The sequence below is a fragment of the Amblyomma americanum genome, chromosome 2 (genome assembly GCF_052857255.1).
Source record: "Amblyomma americanum isolate KBUSLIRL-KWMA chromosome 2, ASM5285725v1, whole genome shotgun sequence".
NCBI classification, from domain to species: Eukaryota; Metazoa; Arthropoda; class Arachnida; order Ixodida; family Ixodidae; genus Amblyomma; species Amblyomma americanum.
Genome location: NC_135498.1, coordinates 66,327,689 through 66,349,300, shown reverse-complemented (window position 1 = coordinate 66,349,300; position 21,612 = coordinate 66,327,689). Strand labels below are relative to the sequence as shown.

The following is a 21,612-nucleotide window of genomic DNA, read 5'->3' as shown; positions in this document are numbered from 1 at the left end:
TCTGTCGTCTGATTTTCGCGCTGACTTCCTCACATCATGCAGCAGCAACTAACCCGGCAGCATGCTGTCTTGAACTCAGGTAGTACTCATGTTAGGGCTATATGATTATAGCAACCTAGTTTGAACACGGCACAGGACTCAGCATGCACATAAAACAGCAGGAACTCGGGTTCACGAGCAGTCTTAGTCATTGTGCCCTTCTGCATTATGTTCACAAGGCGTTAAACGCGTTTAGAGCGCGTCGCAAATATCGTTCGTTTTAAACTCGATTTTCAAAGAAGCATCCGCACCCAGTGTGGATACATGTTCACTGTGGTACGTCGTACGGATGCGATGAGCTAGGTAATAATGAATAACTGCTCCATTTACTCTAATCCATTTCATTTTGGGGGATATTCCCCTGGATACATGCACTCAAACGCTGCGATTACGCTTCGAAACACTGTCTTGAAAAGCGATAAAGGGAGGGCGCGAAAAAAATCCATCCATGAAGACGTCGGCTTAGCGGCCGAAGGCTGTCCAAATAAAGACAAACAGATCTTGAGTAAGTTAGCGCTACTAAACAGATAGAAAAATCATGAACCCCTGCCTCAGGCAGGCGACCATTTCGCGCCGCCGCCAAAAAGGTGCACCCACTCTCATGTGCACCTGGAGTGTAGACCGCAACTTTGACACTATACAAAACGCTCCAATCCCGGCCTGCATGTCCCTTGCAGGTCGAACCCTATCGCGAGCGTACTCTTCGGACAGTAGTTGAATGCGGGGCTTTCAGTTACGACATGACACGGGGCCTGCAGTAACGGCCTTTGGCCAGGAGGGAAGCTCTCCGGCATAACTATAACAGCGAAGAAATCAAGAGGCGTGTCGTACCACTGCGCACGCTGATGTCAAAGAGTCTGTTGGTGTTGTTGCTTGCATGAAGCTGTGTTAATCGCAGTGATTATTTATTTCTTAATCTATGCAGAAAAAAAACGATAATCAATCCGTAAAATGAACCCTACCGAAGCGTGCGACGTCGACGAGGCTTCACGCGATACTAGTCGGCCACCTTTACTGGGGCTTTCTAGAAGTCTTCTTTTCATTGTTTTTTCCTCTGCTGATAGGTATCCCGGCTTCCCCTAGCAGTTGGCGCGGCTCCGAGTGCTGAACGCGCGTGCCCTAAGAGTTAAATGCTCGGGAGCCGGTTGCTAGCAGTACACACTGGGCAACATTCGTTGCCACAACCGAAAAGGCAATAACAATCGCCACCTGATCGTCGTGCGAAGGAGTGCGCTAATACGTCCTACTTTCCTGTTCCACCCGTCGCCCGGCTAGCTCAGTCGGTAGAGCATGAGACTCTTAATCTCAGGGGCGTGGGTCTGAGCCCTACGTTGGGCGTAATATTTTTCCTTAATTTATGAAAGATATTCTATTTCTTTTTTTTTACGTGCAGTATTTTTCCTGTAATGCGCCTCTTAGCGCCTGCGATACAGAGTGTAAAAATTATCATAATAATAATTGTTTTCTTTTTGGGGGGGAGGAAATGGTGCAGCATCTGTCTCATATATCGTTGGACACCTGAACCGCGCCATAAGGGAAGGGATAAAGGAGGGAGTGAAAGAAGAAAGGAAGAAAGAGGTGCCGTAGTGGAGGGCTCCGGAATAATTTCGACCACCTGGGGACCTTTAACATGCACTGACATCGCTCAGCACACGGGCGCCTTAGCGGTTTTCCTCCATAAAAAACGCAGCCGCCGCGGTCGGGTGTAAAAACGTACATTTTCATTTCTGCTCGCAGAAATACATGGTTTGCTGATGTACTGGATGATGCAGCCTTTTCCAACATATTTATCAAAACAGTGCCTATTGCAAGTTTAAGCTCTCAGATATGTCTTTGATTGTAATATGCTGCATTCAAAAATGATGACACAGTTTTTAAATATGCTTTTGACTTCATTGGCCTGCGCATTTGAGCCCTGTTTTATCATCCTCCGATATTCAGAAAGCACGAAACTTAGTTAATTCTTCGAAAATGCTAATTATGTTGCGCGTTTTCTTAATATATTTCGTACGTTTCCACACTCCTGCAGTGAAGGGACCATTAGCGCATAAGTTGTGGAGGTTCATATCTTTTATACACTCTCAGCCCCTGCGAATTACTGGGTTGAAACTCTGTTTAAGAGAGCTTTCGGCCATCTTTGACGTAATACAAGCGTTGGTGGGACAATAATAAGAACTTGCTGACAGTAATTATCTAGCAGCTGTACTGCCCAAAACGAATGTGCACCAACTAAGAAAAAAAATTCCTCCGTCGAGCCGGATTCGAACCAGCGACCTATGGATGTCCGTAGTACGAGACCTCTACAGTCCACCGCTTTACCAACTGAGCTATCGACGGGAACGGTGGCGTAACAGGCTTCTTTCCCTTTGAGTGCGCCGTGTGTAGCCCCTGATTCAGGAGTCGCTGTAACGGATTATTTGTTACAGATTATCCGTTTACCCTTGACAGGACAATGGCCTCGAGTGGCTGGCGCTGTAGTTCAACTTCCTCGCGTTCTGCACTGGGAGGCTTTCTTCTTGTCGTTTATCTTTGTCTTGTTGGGCTCTTTAGTCACTTTAGTTAGTCCTATATTGTTATTTTTTTTTATATCCGCGATCGTAGTTATCCATTCAATTATGGGTTTTGCACAAGCGCATGAGAAATACTATGCGGATTTGTAGCTGGCCGTTAGTAACAGCCGTATCAGATTTTATAATTACGAATTCGCGATTGCCATCGGGTAATTGTGGCTTAACAAAGTTTGGCCACCTTTCGCGCCTTTTGAAAATCACACGACTTAAGCGCGCGCGCTGCAACGCCCATCATTGCGCACGACACTGCATGGCGCATGCGCCACCTGGTCTTGTCAGCACCGCCCGTGCTAGGCTCTCCACCCTACCGTGCTACGGTGCACGCCGCTCACTCACTGGTATACAAAGCACGCGAGAGAGCAGCTCACATGACAGGTCACATGACAGGTGACGTGTACTGGTGGACGGTGCCGCGTGCACGCCAAAGGCGCGAAATTTAGATATGTGCGTGCGAGATGAACAGAATTTGCTAAGCCACATTTAGGGGTACAACGGCCAGCTGCAATTTTTTTTAAGCAACTAAATTTATTTAACCAGCTTGGTAATTAACATGGTTCATGTGCTCTCTGACCTATCTCCGCCAGCAGTATTATTGAGCCGTAGAAATCTTGTTTATGCCTTAAAAAGCCTATTTTTTAAATTTAGTCGCGAGCTTACCTAAAACATCCGGTAAATGTAAGTCTCTGGAAAAGATGAAAGGATCTTTCTGCTGCTCTTCGTCTCCTGCGATGCCACTGGGGGAAATAGTCCTTAGCTAGTCGGGTGGACTTATTGACAGACAGGATATGTTTGTTTTTGTGCAGGTCAGACGGTCATTGCACATCCACACACGCTGAAAAATCAGTCATGCCTAACTTGGCTCACGATGCTTGCGTGTCTCGCTTTGCAGTCACAGATTAAGCTTCAAGGGTGCACAATCCGGGCAAGGCTTTGCAGCGAATGTCAACGATAGCTCACAACTTCTTTGAATGCGTCTTTACACAAGGAAAAAGAAAACAAGAACGCCGGAGAAGTGTGAAAGAAAACAATTGCACCCAACGTGGAACTCGAACCCACGGCCCTGGAAAACGACTGAGCTAGCCATCGCCCGCAGGCTATGTGGCAAAACATTTCGTAGTCTTGCGGAGTTATTGCGGAGTTTATTTGTCGAATTCTGCCGGCTACCAGAGATCAGCGCTTGAGGACTGTCCTCGTCGGTGAAAGTGCCTGATGCACCTGGAGCCGTGCGGTGGTAAAACGCGTAGCTGAAATTAGAGAATCTCGGAAAATAACGAATCGTCTCGAAGGCTATAGGTAAGGTAACTATCAAGGAGCTCGCGTTAAATATGAGGTCTCGTTAAAATTGTGTGCTTTAAAAGATTAGCGGCGCAGGACATATTTTCAAGAATATATAAGACCCATTTTCTTAGGATGTACTGAACCCTCTCATTCTGGTTTATTTTATTTACGATTTCCTCTCTTTGAACTGTACTGCCGACGGAAACAACCCAACAACAAAGCAGCAAATTTGCCTCGAAAGAGCCCTTCAGCTAGTAGGCCGACAGAACTGATGCCTTGGCTAATCCGGTTAATCCGTTCATAATCCCCTCTCACCTGCCAGCCCTCTGCGATGCCACGCTGGCAGATGCATGGGAGCTAACCTCGACGCCTTTGGCGGGAGAGCCTCCTTTGCCGGGCATTTGCCGCTTTGTCCCTGACTTGTACCTGAGTATCATGATCATCATCGTCATCATCATCATCATGATAGCCCGACTAAGCCCACTGCAGGGCAAATGCCTCTCCCATACCTCTCCAATTAACCTTGTCCTTTGCCAGCTGCGGCCACCGTATCCCCGCAACTGACTATGGGATTAAAATAATCAGTCGCGAATTTGCACTGCTGATTTTTCCTTTTACTGGAACAGAACTTCTTTTTTCCTCTCTTTGTAAAGCTCTACTAGAAAAAAATGCACCTCTGTGCAGATCAGGAAGGAAGAAAGACTATGTCTTCTATCTTTTCTTGTTTCTTTAATAATCGGTCACATGTAACAAAAAATGATATTTGAGGTATTTGAGATTCAAGAAAAAGCACACATTTACTTCAATTTCTCGTGGTACCAGCACTATGCACAGGAACATCATTTTTAACATCTTGGGACATCTTTTTACGCATTCAGAACCAGCGTCCAATTTGTGCTTTTTTGCTTCGCACTTTAATCATGTGGCCTTCTTTGTGATATGTTCGGCATCTCTCACAGAAAAAGGACTTCCGACAGTGGTACACCTCGTGCAATGGTAGCATGGAGCTACTTAATTGGGCCGGCTGGTCGGGGCGCGCTTAGGTGTGGAAGTCTGCGAGCACGCTTGACCTTTCGATTCAATTATTATCAACTGCGTATTAATTGCAAAGCAGGGCAATTTTGTCACAGCTCTACTCTCGAGCGATGTTATTTTCTCTGATGAAGTACCACAGATCGAAGTCAACAAAGAGACAAATAGATTTCAACCATGGCAGGTGCCGCACCATATAATATATATACGCCATTCTATAGTGTTCCTTGAAAGACTGTCACACAATGTCCACGTGCTCTGTGGCCCGGGTCGTCAGAGGCGTTTCCACAGTTTCACTTTAGCAATGTCTTGGCAAGGTCTCGAGTGCGGCCAGAGAAACTGTAATGAAATCGAACATTTTCACTTTCGTCGCCAAAGGCGTTGTTAAGGGCTAAAAACTGTCCGTTCTATCCGCGACACTTGACAAGGAGCGTTGGCGGTGCTTTTCAGCATAACTGTGCAAGAAATGTCTCCGAACTGTATTCTTTCGCATGTGACGATTAAAGGACAAAACAAGTCCGGTAGCTCGTCCTACAAAGAGACATTTGCGAGGCGATAACTTCGTTTCAATTAACGAGTGTTCACAAGTATATTTAAGTACGAATAACGAGAAAGCTTGCAACTCTGTAAAGCAGCGACGATTTCAGAAGAGAAAGCATAGACCGCGGCATGCGCATTATGTTGCCAGTTGCGAGTTTTTAATATACAGGGTGTTACGTGCGAGTGGGGTTGCATGAGAAGTAATGAACGTGAACAGCACTGCCTTGCTGCAAAGATTTCCGTTCTATATAGGCGACATTTGAAAAGGGCAGATGATGCTTCCCTTCTGCACAACAGCGGCTGTCTCTTCTTTTGGCCGCTGGTTTTTTTCCTCGATAGCACTCACCTTGTTCAAGAAAATCATCTTTGTGAGGTGGGGAGAACTTGCTTCAGTTAATAAAAACTCGCAATTATATTTAATTATTTGTGACAGCCTTATACGCTTTGTTGTTGTGTCATAATATCGTACATCAAAGAAATAAAGGAGCTGTCAAGCATCTGCTGCGTTAACCTGTCTCCATGCTTTCGTGGATCCGATAGCGATATGTATGATTTTGAATGTTCTATAGGAGGAATATATAGATCCTTGTTTTTTTTTTCATTCAGCGGTGAAAGCAAAACATTCATGAAGTTTGATTCATACATGGTTTTTTCTCCGAAGACGTAACACAATTTGTAAAAATAGACTTTTTGTGTTAGAACTGCGCTTTTTTCATCATATCAATCTAAGCGATATAGTAAATCAGAATACAGCTAATACATGCTAACTAGCTGGATGTATAACTAGTATTGAATACTTTTTGATTATCACTCTTAGGCTGCCTATTTATTTACAGGCTTGTAGCCCACCGTAAGTAATATCGATATCAGTTTTAGAATTTAGAAAACGCGGTTACCCTCTGCGCTGCGCACGCTAATTTTGGCTACATCGCGCCAAAAAACACGCGCTTTCGAGAAACTTGTCGGCAAAGCAAGGAATCTCTGTGTCTGCAAAGTGTTCAGGCTCAAGGTCTGCGGACGTGCCTAGGACTGCCACAATGCGCGTCTACAGCCGCAACAGTACTCATCGCTCAGGAGAATCCAGTGACTGCCTATGTCACAATCGAAGCCTTAAGAGCGCATATTCGTCACGTCTCTCGAATTCCTGCACACCATCTTGCCAGTCTTCCTGCTAACCGGCCGAGTACATCGTTTGCGAAAATTATTGATGTCCATCGCGACTTCCTACCAACGCAATCTACACCAGCCTCTAGACCGTCTTCTCCTTTATGGAGTCTGCACAAAACTCGTGTGCTTCTTTCCATACCGGGCATCAAAAAGAAGGCTTATTTATTGACGACAGCACTAAAACAGACCACTCTAGAATATTTGCACGAGAAACACGGACACCGACTGCACGTATACACCGATGGCCCAGTGACCCCTTCCAATTACTCGGGCTCCGTAGGCAACCCCGTAAGGGCCATAGTGAAGAAAGTGAAAACATCACACCATACTTCATCGACTGTTGCAGCAGAACTTACTGCTATTCCTGTCGCCATTGAGCACATCAGTGAAGAAACACCCTAGCAATGGTCTGTTTTCACTGATTCAAAGGCAGCCCTCCAAGCGTTACAATCTGCTCTTCGTCATGGGTCCCATGAACAACTTGTCGCCGAAATCCGAGAGCTCCACCACACAGCCATCAACAAAGGGCACGATATTGTTTACCAATGGCTGCCAGGACACAGCGGCATCGCAGGCAACCACCGCGCGGACGAGGCCACGTGAACTGCTCACCATGAGGGTGATTGTATGTCCATCCCCATCTCGAGAGTCGACGCAGCGGGTAGGCTTAGACCACTGTGACGGGATATCACGCTTGCCGCGTGGAATTCTGGCCCATTCTCGCATTCGCGTTTAAAAACCTTGGACCCAGATCTGAAGCTTCGGCTTCTATCCGGCCTACCAAGACGTGAAGCAACTTTGCTTTGTCGCCTGTGGCTTGGTGTAGCCTTCACCAAGCACTACTCATTTTTAATAGGTATGGCTGACAGCCCTGTATGTGCCATCTGCGGGTGTGATGAGGCTATAGCCCACATTCTTTGTGAATGCCCTGCCTACAGCGCCGAAAGGCCGTCTCTCTGCCGTGCACTGGAGCATCTAGACCTGGGCCCACTGACGGAAACGAAGATTCTCGGCCACTTGCCGCGGCGGTCGTCGGCGGTGAAGGCCTCCAAGGCACTGCTCCGCTTCTTGAGGACTTCTGGCCTGCACGATAGGCTGTGACTTTACTGAACGGTGTGACTTTAATTTCCTGCTACTGTCTTTTCCCCTTCATCTTTTTCTCCCCTCACCCCTTTCCCCCGTGCAGGGTAGCAAACCGGCTATTCGTCTGGTTAACCTCCCTGCCTTTCCTCCTCCTCCTCCTCCTCCTCCTCCTCCTCCTCCTCCTCCTCCTCCTCCTCCTCCTCCTCCTCCTCCTCCTCCTCCTCCTCCTCCTCCTCATCCTCCTCCTCCAGTGCACGTAGCTCGTTGAAATTTTCTTCGTCCACAGCGCTCTGGGTATCCCCGCTTCCGGAATTCTAAAAACCGATATGGATATTACTTACGGTGGGCTGCACGCCTCTCAATAAACTCAAGTTAAAAGTTTTAAGGTTAAATATTCAATATTAGCTAATCAGTCTACTAGTAAGCCGCCGCGGTGGCTGAGTGGTTATGGCGCTCGGCTGCTGGCACGAAAGACGCGGGTTCGGTCCCGGCCGCGGCGGTCGAATTTCGATGGAGGCGAAATTCTAGAGGCCCGTGTACTGTGCGATGTCAGTGCACGTTAAAGAACCCCAGGCGGTCGAAATTTCCGGAGCCCTTCGCAACGGCGTCTCTCATAGCCGGAGTCGCTTTGGGACGTTAAACCACCATAAACCATAAACCAGTCTACTAGTTAGCACGTCTAAGTTCTTTTGTGGTGTACTATACACCGTTAGCAATGCTATACCGAAAAAAGCGCTACTTTAACTCAAAAGCCTATTTTAAAAAAATTGTGTAAACTCTTAGGGGAAAGACCCTGTGCAACGGCTTGCAATAGTTCGATATACCGGGTGGTTTTTGTTAGAAAGTCTAAAATTTTTAAAGGCAAGAACAAAAAAGAATAGTAGCCACCGTTAGTAATAGTCATATAATTTTATTTAAGTATTTCAAAAACAAGATTGCGTTTGCTTCTGTGGCTCAACTAATATTTCTCGTGCCATTCAAAAACCACGCGTTTGCGGGAGGGTGCGAACAGACGTCATTCACATCGGGGCTGTCCGTGACGCACACACCACGTGACAGTCTCAGCTCTGCCCGTGCTGCCGTCCTTCGTGTTCCTCACCCCTTAGCTGCTCCAGCGCGGGCGGGGCAAAGAATGTCACCTTTTTTGTACGTGCGTCAAGGAGTGTACGATTTGATTGACGTCGCTCTACGCTCTCCATGCAAGCGCGCGGTTTTCGAATGCCGCGAGAAAAATGACCAATATTATGGTCGGGCCATGGCGGCGAGGACCACTGCGTTTTAGAAATTCTATAAACCGATATGGCTATTAATAACGTAAGCATACAGATGTCCAATTTTAATCAGTGCCAGTCGGTAATAGCTAAAAAGTTCATTATTAGAATTTAGTTAATCACTTTACCAGTTAGCATGATTCGCCTGTTTTTATTTTTTGACGTCCGCTAAGACAGGTATTACTACGTGCAAAAAGCTTCTCTTTACCTCAAAAAGCCTATTTTTAAAGGTTTTGTACCTTCTAAAGAAAACACCTGGTATATAGTGTTTCACGAACTCTGCTTGCTTACGTTGCTCGAGCAGATCCCTCTCTCAGATTTATTTCGAGTATATTTTCCTCCATTTTTCAGTCGTACAGCACTGTGGTGGTGGCCAGTGACAGTCGGTAAAGGCCCCAGTACTGCATGACGAATTCATGCTAGTATCGCTTCTCGTGGAATGCCTTTAAATCTCGGACGCTTCTTGATTCTGCAAAGAAGATTACGATACCAGCTGTTAAATTCAGGTGCTTGGCAACAATTTCCAGGAAATCTAGAGGCAGCTTTCGTTGTGATTTGTGGCATAATAGCATTGCATCAGAAATGGAAACGTAACGCGCCGAGTACTGACATCCAGATGTGTTCAGACATGCATTCACTATGCATTTGTAATTTGCCAACCAACGCTGCCTCAGATTGTTGCTCAGGATGTGTTTCTTGAAACAAATTTGCAGGTTGCTGCGGTTTAGCAGGAAGATGAGACGGCATGCTTCTGTGCAATCTAAAGTTATCCAGAAACAAGAAATGCTAGGGATCCCGACAGGAGACACGAACGACGCTCATCAGTTTTTTTTTCTTTATTGCATGAATATACACATCAATAATATATCGTAGTGTGATCGGTGTGAAGTCCTCTGGGTCCGCTTTATGTTCTTCGAAAATATACTCTTCCGATGGTCCTTGTTGATGTAGTCGGATGCAACAAAACACCAAAAATGAGAAGTATAAAAAGAACGCTGCGCCCAACGTGGGGCTCGAACCCACGACCCTGAGATTGAGTCTCATGCTCTACCGACTGAGCTAGCCGGGCGATAGGCGACGGGACAGAGAAGCATGTATTACCGCACATGCTAGCTGGCCCGTCAGGCAGCAACCCTTCTGGAGTCTTGCCAAGGGGCGTGGCAGAGTTCATTGGCCGATGTCTTAGCGGCCGCCGCTTAGCAGCGGTACTGCTGCAACGTCGCCGGGTAATTGTGTGCAGCACCTTGAACTGTGCCAGCCGAAACCACAAACTCACATACGAAGCACAGTAGAAAACTAAGGAAAATAGCAAGTCTTCTCGTTGGCTCGATGAGGCAACCATCTGGCGCTCGCGTGCAGTCCGACATCTCGTCCACACTTCGTGCTAAGATTGCGGGCGCACCGAGCACACTCGCGCCCACGTTAATTAGAGGCACGGAAGATGAGCTCAGGGAGAACTGTGCCTCTACAGAGCGGTGGACTGTAGGAGGCTTCGCACTATGGGCATCCATAGGTCGCTGGTTCGAATCCGGCTCGACGGAGAATTTTTTTTTCCTTTGCATCCTGAGTAAGCTTGCGCAGTGAACAAGTGCTGTGATTACCTTCAGCAGTTGTTACGGTCGTCCTGTTACCATTTTTACTAATGTGATTTAGATTTCCGTTAGGGTGCGAAAGTTCAGCTTTCGGCGTGAGCAATCTTTCGTCTGGGGACGAACATTCGCATGCGAACTAGAGGCGCATTTCTCCGCGAAGCAATCTTCCGGGGGTGCTAACGTGGATGCGGCAGCGCTGCTTGTTTCATCCAGCCGAGTCGGTACACCCGCGATCTTAATCCAAGACAGCGCGAAGTGTGGTCGAGACGTCGGAGTGCACGCCAGCGCCAGGTTAGTTGCCTCTTCGAGCTACGGACAAGACGCTTTTCTTCGTTTTCTACTCTACTCCCGTCTCGGTTTCTGGTTTCCGCTGGCACAGCTCCAGGTGCCGCACACGTTTGCTCGGCGAGGTTGCAGTAGTAGCGCTGCTCTGTAGCGGCCGCTATAACATCGGCCAATGAACTTTGCCACACCCCTTGGCAAAGCTAAAAAAAATTGCCGCCTGGCCGTGCACCCAACGAATGCAAGCTAGTCTGCCGCCTCGGCCGTTTCCCGGCTAGCTCAGTCGGTAGAGCATGAGACTCTTAATCTCAGGGTCATGGGTTCGAGCCCCACGTTGGGCGTGGTTTTTTTAAACTCCATGTTTTGACGGTTAACGTCATTCGTGTTCTGAGGCAGCTGGAGTGATTTGGCCGACATGTTACCGCACCAGCCGAGTGTGTACGAACGCGCCTGGGCTCGTCTATGCCATAAGTCTGCGCTAGAATGTTTTCTCTATGCCTATGTTATATCTTCCAATAGATGGGACGGTCGGTGACGGGAGCGGTCGCATACCACGTCGGCTCCGTGACAGATCGCAATCAATTGCGATACACCAACTTTTCCCCTGCAAGCCTGGTATCATCGTCTCCAGGAACCTCAAGGGCACCCGTCTACACCACGTTTGTTAAGGTGGGGCCAATTTTTGACCACTTTTCGGTCATTTGAAGCTTTCGTCACGCCGCGGTGGTGCTAAGCCTAACGGCGCCGGGGCCTGCGATGGCCCCGGTCGGGGATCCCTCTGCTCTGGCGGCTCCAAATCAAGTCACCGGATACGACCCCGCAGTCCTTGCAGATCGTAACAATGGATACCCATCAATCCGAGGATACGACTCAAGGCGAAGATCCTCTACCAACAGAGGACGATTACCTCCAAGATATGGTCCGCGTCTGGCGCGGAAAGAAGAACACGGCGGCGGCATCGAGGGACGCTGGTGCTGGTGCCATCCAGCAACAGGCGCCGGCAAGCTCTCCGCATACGCAGGGTGGGAGTGCGCTCAACGCAGCCTCGAAGAGCTCCAAGCAACTCCGGTGGCGGCCGCAGATCACGCCACGCATTGAAAAAGATGACATCGTCGTGGTGCTAAAACCAAGAAACACGGTCGACCTCAAGGCAACTTTTGGTCCTGGACGAGCCGGCGCTGCAGTCCGCAGCATCCTCAGGGACGACGCAAATGCTGGACTTGAGGTGTGGCCCGTTTGGGACCAAAACGTCCTTGTATGTGCACTGAAATCTGTCGACGCCGCGGAGAAGCTACTCCGGGATATTGTGCTGCCGGTAGGCGAACGCGAGCTACCGTTCCGGGGACACCCTAAACTCTCCGGTGCGTTCTGTCGAGGTGTCGTGACTGTTTCGCCAGACGAAACGTCTGAAAGCGTTAAACGAAAACTCAGTGCGGAACTAAATGTGGTGTCTGTGCGCAAGCTAGGGGGAACCCCGGTTGCGGTGATCACCTTCGCGGGGACCAAGGTGCCACGGACGGTGTTGTACAGCTACGAACGGCTCCCTGTTCGCCTGTACAAGAAAACAGTGCCAGCATGCCACCGCTGTGGCACAGTGGGCCATCGGGCCGATGCGTGCCCGCGACCGCAGCCGGGCCGCTGCAAACGCTGCGGAGTCCAGGTTCCCGATGCCACTCCTGACTGCCCGGCAGAACATGACTGTGTTCCGAGCTGCCTCATCTGCGGAGGCGGCCACCCTACCGGAGCTCCTGGCTGTGCCGGGCGGTTCCGGAAAGCCATCAAACCGAGCTCCCCATCCGGATCCAAACCGAAGACAAAGACGGGGCCCAAGCAGGCTCCTCCGCCCAAGGCCAACAAAGCGCCAGCCGATCAGGAAACCAAGGCCAAACCCGGCACATCGAAACCTGTCAAGTCCGCGACCCAGGCGGTGCCCCCGGTCCTCAACGCCAGGGACTTCCCGCCCTTGGCACCGTCCAACCACAGGTGAGCAGTTGGAGTAGGGCAGTCTCCGGGCCCTCTACCCGTCCCTCCCCTACCGAAACCACCCTACAGAGCAGGCAGAGGAGCTCAGGCGCCAGAACCAAATTCTAGCGCGCAAAATTCAAGAATTAGAGGCCAAACAGGCCGGGTCATCCGAACTACTGCAAGAAGCTGAGCCAGATGACGAGGATGACGGATCATCCGTAACATCTTGCCTCAATAGCGTCTCGCGGCAGTGCGGGGACACGGTAGTTGGATCTGCTGGTCGCGTCGCCGGCCTAGAGGCACTGCAGCGCCAAACCGAGCAACTGGAGGAGCAAGTGGCGGCCCTCCCGAATCAAATCATGTCAGCAGTCCGCGAGTCCTTCCAGGACATGTTCAAGGCAGCTTTAACGCAAGCACTTCCCGACCTTATGGCCCAGGTCACTGACTCGGTCCCTAAAGCCGTGCAGCCCTGGGTCAGCACCCAAATTAAGAACGCCACTAGCTGCGAATCCACTCACCTCAAACGTAAGACAGCCTCCCGCCAGGCAGCGGAGGAACATGGTTCAGGCTCTGCGGCTGGTGGGTCGGTGCGGCCAATCGCTGGGGTTGCGCTGGCTCCCGGCCAGAGCTAGTCCGCTCGCCCGTAAATAAATAGAACAAAATGGCTAGCAGACCTAATAGGAATGATAAAAACCTTGAAAAATTCCAGATCATCCAATGGAACTCCAAGGGTTTCAGAGCTTGGAAAAAACGGTCACACCTCCAGCGCTACCTGCAGTCCCTAGGAGACATGCCGGCACTCATTGCCCTGCAGGAGCCCGGCATAGACGCTAAATTATCAGGCTACAGCACCTTTCAGGGGGGCGCCTCTACGTGCATCTTGGTGAATAAAGCTTACACCGTGGTTCAGGTCGACTTAGACTTGAGTACCGAGCAAGGACATACATGGTCCGGTACTGCCTCTCAGACGCCGCGACCCGTCAATACATATCCTCAACATATACTGCCCACCGCATAACCCCGCGCGTAACTTTTAATGAAATCTTCATTCGCGCGATAAAAATGGCAGCCAAAGAGCCTCTAGTGATCGTTGGAGGCTTCAATGCTCCAAGCCTTCATTGAGGCTGCCACATCGAACAGGCAAGAGGACGTAAGCTGGCGGAGCTCATCGCCACCCTCAGCCTCACGTTGCTCACGGACCCGGCGTATCCCACCCGAGTGGGGAATTCGGTAACCCGGGACACGTGTCCGGACCTTTCGCTCGTTAAAAATGCTAGAGCGGCTGCTTGGGAGAACTTGGGAGATTCTCTAGGCAGCGATCACCTCCTTCTCCGGATTACACTCATGGCGAAGGCAGCGCGCAAAAAATGGGGTCAGGCCAAGCTGACCGATTGGCACAAATTCCTAAATCACACTATCCCTCCCGTACTATTTTCCGGCGGCCACGCGGAGTGGGCTAACCACATATACAACATTCAGAAACAACACGTCACAACACTACAAACCACCGAAGAGATCCCCGCAGTGGACACCCACCTCCTGCATTTGTGGGAGGCGCGCCGGAGCTTAACTAAACGGTGGAAAAAGCAGAAAACTAATCGCAAATTACGCGACCGCATAGCCAAACTCACAGAGCAGGCTGCAGCTTATGCTGCCGAACTCTCAGATTCAAATTGGATAGCATGCTGCGACACCGCAGCTCATCAGATGAGCTCGAAGGGGACGTGGCGTCTCTTTCGCAGTCTAATCGACCCCTCCCAAACGAGAGGGGGAGACGCAAAAGCAGCCCCGGCGGGCTCTGCAAGGGTATCAAGGTACGACGGCGCAACTTGCGGACACTCTGTGCGACAGATATCTCTGTCGTACGGAGGACCCGCCTGGGCCTGAGAACATGTACTCTGGCAGGCCTAATGAAACACTTGATGCCCCTTTTGAGTTGCACGACCTTAAGGCGGCCTTAGCAAAAATGTGCCGGGGTACGGCTTCCGGGACGTGATCACATAACAGTGAACCTGTTGGCGAACCTACCGGGCCCAGCCTACCTCCATTTATTAGAATACATCAGCCAGATCTGGGACGGGCGTCCACTCCCTCCCGAATGGAAAACGTCAGTTGTGACGTTTATCCCTAAAACAGGTAAGGCCGCGAATACGGACAACCTGCGGCCCATATCACTGACCTCATGTGCGGGCAAGCTTATGGAGACGATGGTTCGGGATCGCCTCTCTCCATACCTGGAGAGTAAGGGCGTCTTTGCAGTCACCCTGTTCGGGTTTCGCCCCCACATGTCTGCACAGGATGTCCTTCTCCAGCTGCACAGGGATGTAATACGACCCACAACTATGCAACACAATGAGAAAGCCATCCTCGCCCTTGACCTGAAAGGGGCTTTCGACAATGTTAAACACGGAAGCATCCTGGCCAACTTGTGTTCTACCGATTGTGGGGCTAGGGCCTACGCGTATGTAAGAGTTTTCTTGACAAATCGCCAGGCCTTCCTTCTGATCGAGGGCGAGGAATACGGCCCTTACATGATGGGAACACGGGGTACCCCTCAGGGAGCGGTGTTATCACCGCTCCTGTTCAACATAGCTATGATGCGCCTCCCAAGCCAACTGGCCCGGGTTGAAGGCATTCAACACGCGTTATATGCAGATGACATTACAATTTGTACCACTGAGGGGAGCCTTGGGGACATGGAGGCCCGCCTTCAGCAGGCCGATTCCATAGTCTATGCGTATGCTATGGACTGTGGGCTCCAATGTGCTCCAGCGAAATCAGAGCTTCTGCATGTCAGAGCGAACCCAAAGGATAGGACAGCAATTCACATCTCTCTGTCAGGAGGTCCTATTAGAGAGGTGGAGGAGCTCCGTATTCTGGGCCTTTTCATTCACCACAGACTCAGAGCGGACTCCACCATTGTGAAACTCAAGAGAGTAGGCGAACAGGTAGGGCGTATGATCCGCCGCGTTTCCAACAAGCGGGGCGGTCTGCGGGGCAGGGACGCGCTTCAGCTCGTCTATGCCTTCGTGACTAGCCGGATCCTCCGTGCCATATCTCCGCACTACTAACCAAGACGAGGCGCGAATAGACGCCATCATCCGCAAGGCAACTAAGCGAGCCCTGGATCTCCCGGTGGCTACCTCTAATGCCAAACTGAAGGCATTGGGGGTGCTAAACTCCGCCAGGAGCTGCGGGAGGCCCACCTCGTGAACCAATACACGCGGCTCATGCAGACGGCCCCTGGGCGCTACCTGCTAAACCGCTTACACATCCAACACGACTGCACTCCAGAGGAGACGGAGCGTATCCCGGTACTGTGGCGCCATATTCTCTGGGTCTCCCCGCTCCCCCGTAACATGGACACCGACATGCACAAAAACAGACGACAAGCGCGGGCTCGGGCTCTTGAGAGACAACACGGCTCCCGACCCGGTGTATATTATGTAGACGTAGCAGGGCCGTCGCCCACGGGATTTTACACGGCCGCTATTTTTCACCAGGAAATGCACGTCGATGGACTCTCTTTTCGAGCCCCGAATTCAATGCGAGCCGAGGAAGTAGCGATAGCGCCTGCTGCCGCCCACGCCAATTCGAGAATCATCATTGCGGACTCCCGAAAAGCATGTGATCATTACTTGGCTGGGGAGATCTCCCCCTTAGCTGCTTGCATTCTAAGACGGACTGCCACTGGTCCAACACCGAAAAGAATCATTTGGGCGCCTGGCAATCAGGGCGTACGAGGTAATGAGGCCGCTGACGCGGCTGCACGAGCGCTTATTTGCCGGGCTCCTCATCCCAGCTCTTCTGGCTCGGAGACGTTATAACCAGCCGCTGCTGCGATTCAGGGAAATAATAACGCATTATAGCGACAACCACCGCCTTTTCCCGGCCCCTTCCAAGGGGATAAGTAAGGCGGAGGAGCGAACTTTAAGGCGCCTGCAGACAGGTACTCTGCTCTGTCCTGCAATCATCTTAAAGCATTACGATCCTAACACGGATGGGCGATGCCCGCACTGTGGGGAGACCTGTGATATCTTCCACATGGTGTGGGCATGTACTCAAAATCCCCACCTCCCCCCTTCCCCTACCCCTTCCAGAGAGACATGGGAGACTGCCCTCCTCAACTGCTCCTCGCTTGAGTCCCAAAGGGCTCTGGGTCATGCGATGTCCCGGACTAGGGACGCCAACCATGTTGCGGGGCCACTCTGTGGCTCCCAAACTCTATTGCAGCAATTAAAAGTTTTCACCACCACCACCCTAACCACTGAGCCACCGCGGCGGGGCCTCGCTTTGTGCACTGTATCTGCCTCGCTTTGTGCACTGAGTGTTTTCTTGTCTCGTTTTATTTTACTGCAATTGTTAATGTTTTAGAGAAAAGGAAACGCTCCGCAACTGGTGCCTCATTCTCGCTGGACACTTTAACCAGCAAACGAAGGAATTGATAAAGGAGAGGGTAGAAAGAGATACAGGCGACGTATTCGTGGTTCCCGATTAATTTCCATCGCCCGGGTTTCTTCAACACTCCCTTGCATTTTGCATTTTTTCTCCGTTTAAATGCGACCATCGCGGCAGGGATTCGTTTTTCCTTGCACTTATGCGATCGCTATTATCCGTACAAAGAGGCGATTTTCACGAACTCGTTAGCAGTGCGTTTTCTAATTTAAAACCGGTAATGGGAGGGGGTAAGTGAAGCCCCCTATCATTTCAGGCTTTGACTCTGTTCAGCTCGTATTTAACATGCACTGACATCGCACTTTGACGTACTCTATGGTGATGTCCACCTAACGCGTTACGCAAGCATCACATTGTGGGAAGGAGCCCACAAGGGGTTTCTGAACGCAATGTTATCCTATACCGCTGCAAAAGAGGCCGTTTCCTTTTCCCCTGGGCTAGAGCTGTGAGGAAAGCTCTTCAGTAACACGCAATTGCAGTGCTGGTCTAGCTGTGCTGGTGCAGCGCTGGAGTTGTCTGGCATTATGTACTCGCGCCATTAACTTGTGTTGATGAACAGACTGCATGTATGGCATTGTTTGCATTGTACGTTTAAATCTGAATGTAATTCTTCTAGCACTATTACTATTTTGTTCGTAACTCATTGTACTGCGTGTGGGACGCATGGTGTAAGAATATGTTCTTACACCATGATGTGTCGTCGCGGCTGCAAAAATTGTTCCCCGGCCTAGTCAAAGCCTGTTGACCGCTTTCTGCCATAGGAGCTTTTAACATTGTACGAATGTTGGGAATAAACTCGATTTTATTTGAGAAATCACGCTAGCTATTTCTTTTTACTTTTACTGTTTGCGCTGTGACTCCACACCCAGCAAGCATTTATCAAGGACGCAGCGCATTGGTCTGGGATCGCTCCATCACCGGCCGCCATGGCGCATCCAACTGTCGACATCCTCTTCTACTTCCCGATGATTTACTAGCTTCGTGCGGACGCCGTCGCTTTAAGAGCGCTGTATATGCCTGTAGTACACCGGAAGAAGTTGGCCGGAGATCCCGGGTTCGAACCCGGCTGCGGCGGCCGCGTTTCTTTTCCTCAAGAGCGCCCAGAGCAGCCCTTCCTTCGGGAGGCGGCGCGAAAGCGTAACGGCTTTTGTCTTCACGACACAACGGCTCCTGGGTACCTGCACTGCGATTCAAAATGTTCATGTGACGACGTTAGTCTGCCGGAGATCATTTCACAGCTGTGGGTTGCTCTTAGATTGGCTGAAAAATATGAAAAAAATACTCCGTCGAGCCGGATTCCAACCAGCGACATATGGATGTGCGCAGCAATTGACCTCTACAGTCCACCGCTCTACCAAATGAGCTATCGACGGGGACGAAGGCGACGCCGGCTTCTTTTCCTCAAGAGCGTCGAGAGCAACCCTTCCTTCGGGATGCGGTGGAAGAGACAATGGCCCCAAGCGGCCTGCTCGGCAACTCACCTTCCCGCGTTTCGCACTAAGAATTTCTTTACATAACCATTGTTCTGATTGGCTTTCCCCCGCGTTTCTTCGTCCTATTGAGATGTCTTTTAAGTGAACTACTGTAGTTGCGGTAAATTGTTCAGATACTCCATTTTCAAGAACTCCTGATGCAAATAAGTGTTCCAAATTGCAGTAAAATGTCATAAAATTGCCGGAAGATATACGCTGACTATGACCCCTGTCATCTGCATTATCTACACCCTTAAAAGCCCAAAGGGCATCACTTGAGGGGGCAGGGGGGAAAATATAAAACACATGAGATGCCGCGCGGACGTCGCCCAATATAGCAGTTTTTGCACGCAAATTTTACATCATAATGCAAGAACAACGAAAACTAGAAACCCTCAAGAAGGCAATTGACCGTTTGGAATAAAACGGTGACACAAGAATGATTAAATCACTAAACGGTAAAAAAATATTCTTTAAAGGGTCAGCAACCGAGGAGGAAAATTTTTCGCGATTAGATATAGTAACATCAAAACTAAAAAATCTACAAGGACGTGCGCTGCATTGCATTTTCTTTACCCATTGTACTATAGAGCCGACTTTCGGCCCTAAGAGGTTCGAAGGAAGATAAAATGGTTAAAACAATTTTATAATATTATCAAGAACAAAACACTGAAAAACAAACGCGAATACGTTGATGAAACTAGCACGCATAACGCAGAAAAAGCATCCTGGATCAAGCTGCCAGAACAAGCTGTAAGTGTTGAGAGTGTATGAGTGTCCTTATCATTCATTTGGGGTGTATTTAAAAAAGTTTGATCTGTGGGGTATCGATGTGCTCTGTAGTGCTTTGTTAAAACTGTTCTGCATTGCGTTGTTTCCTTTCCGTTCGGATTTTAAGCAGTTTGAAACCAATTCCATTAAAATATTTTGCTCTCTGTTTCGCGTGGACTGTATGTGCACTCTTCTGTTTTCATTCTGTTGTCATATTACTTTGTACAATCCACACATTTCCACGTTTCCATATCTGCAGCGCTAAAGACGGGACAGAAGTAACACGCACGTTAAACAACAGAGCGCTGTTTTTCACGCCGAGAAACTTGACTCACCATGCAGTGGCATCGCCGGCAACGAAGAAGCTGACGACCTCGCGACCGCTGCACACCACCTACCTGCCAGCGATCTGCCCCTTGCGCTGGAGGACGTGCGTGCGGCCATCCACGAATATCTCCGAAAGCAGCACCCCGACCCACGCATCGCAGGAGGTGAGCGCATCGACAGTATCACCGGCTGTCGCGCACTTACACAGTCACAACGTGCAGTGATCCTCCGCGCGCGCATTGGCTGCGTGTGGCCCGGGGAACGACGGGTGCGTCACGGAATCGCGACGAGTGATGTGTGCGACGGATGCGGTACAGTGGAAACACTAGAAAACCTGCTCCTTCACTGTGCCGCGTTCCCTGATGCTCGTCGCGATATGCTCGCGGCCTATAGGGCGCAGGGCATACTACCAGACTCCATCAAGCGCTATTGTGGCCGCAGGGCAGTGCGCGCACTCGTGAGCGAACTTTGGTGAGCCTGTGTGCATTCCTCGAAGACACGGGCTTGACGTCCCGTCTGTTCTGCGACAGGTAGTTACACGCAGTGACCGAACGCTCCGCGAGTTCTACCTTGAACGATTAATAACTCGACGCCCCACTCCAGTTGTAGCCAACACAGTGCTGTGCGCGTGTGTGATTTAATTCCTCTAAAATGAACTTATCACGTGCACAACCTGGGCACATTTCTTATTTTGTAAATAGTTTGTACATATTACTTCTCCCCCTATCCTCTCTTCCTGTCCCCTCACCTCTTTCATTTCATTTCTCCATTCTGCATGCTATCCTCTATTTCCGCTTCCCCAGCTCAGGTGCTTCCGTATCGATGGCAGATGCCGGGGCTAGCAAAAATCTTTTCCTTCCTTTTTACTATTATCTTAATTTAAAAAAAACCACTACCACCACCATGCTCAACAGTTCCGGTTTAAATTTTTCGGCTTGACCGTGAAGTTGGGCCCCTGGCATAGGACTAGACTGATGTTGAGTGGAAGGGAGACACCCTCCTTGACATGGATCTGTTGTCCAGTCGTTTGGGGTCTTCTTGCGAAGTAGGCCACGAAGTGCTGGGAGCGTCTGCTGCCAAAGGGATTCAGTGGTATGGTGAATACACCTTGATAACTGCTGCCACTGGATCTTTGAATGATCTGGTCCCGCATAGAAATGCACTTGGTGCAGCCATTCCGACCGGAGAAGCTTGCAGAGTCTTCTTCCATGGCTGGCTGAGGGTTGAACTCCGCCAAATAGGGCGGAAAGGTTGGGTGCAACGATTCTCTTCCGAATGCAAAAGCCGAGCGAGCGAGCTCTGCATGTAGCCGCAGCGACTGCTGGTACCACTTGGAAAGGATCAAGAGCACACGCAAAAGAGAAATGAAGTTCCACAATACAGTATGCTGGGCGAGTTGGATTTAACCTCCATATCTACAGCGCTAAAGACGGGAAGGAAGGAACACACACTTCACACAACAGAGCGCTCTGTTGTGTGATGTGTGTGTTCCTTCTGTCGCGTCTTTAGCGCTGTAGATATGGAAGTTAAAAACCAAGTTGCCCAGCATACTGTATTTTGGAACTTCATTTTCATGCATTTTTGCACAATGCTTTCCGTGTTTGCATTGCACTGTTTTCTTTTCTTTCCGTCCTCACGTTAGATGGTATCAAGCCAGTCCTACTGAGGCTCTTTTCGGGGCTGATAGTATCTGTAGATCAATAAACGCAGAAGCTAGATTCTCCTTCTCTGCATTCATGTCAAACGTTGTGATTCAGCCGCCCATTAC

General features: G+C 49.9%; 4 non-coding genes across 4 annotated transcripts; 2 read left to right on the top strand and 2 right to left on the bottom strand.

Annotated features, from left to right (window-relative positions):
* Positions 1-1,304: 1,304 nt before the first annotated feature.
* On the top strand, positions 1,305-1,377 carry TRNAK-CUU (transfer RNA lysine (anticodon CUU)). Its single transcript has one exon. It is a non-coding gene; the product is annotated as a tRNA-Lys (tRNA).
* A 908-nt stretch (positions 1,378-2,285) lies between these two features.
* Positions 2,286-2,376, bottom strand: TRNAY-GUA (transfer RNA tyrosine (anticodon GUA)). The gene is given in 2 exon segments: positions 2,286-2,321; positions 2,340-2,376. It is a non-coding gene; the product is annotated as a tRNA-Tyr (tRNA).
* Positions 2,377-11,122: 8,746 nt separating this feature from the next.
* TRNAK-CUU (transfer RNA lysine (anticodon CUU)) lies at positions 11,123-11,195 on the top strand. The gene has a single exon. It is a non-coding gene; the product is annotated as a tRNA-Lys (tRNA).
* Positions 11,196-18,556: 7,361 nt separating this feature from the next.
* TRNAY-GUA (transfer RNA tyrosine (anticodon GUA)) lies at positions 18,557-18,647 on the bottom strand. The gene is given in 2 exon segments: positions 18,557-18,592; positions 18,611-18,647. It is a non-coding gene; the product is annotated as a tRNA-Tyr (tRNA).
* Between the last annotated feature and the right edge of the window lie 2,965 nt (positions 18,648-21,612).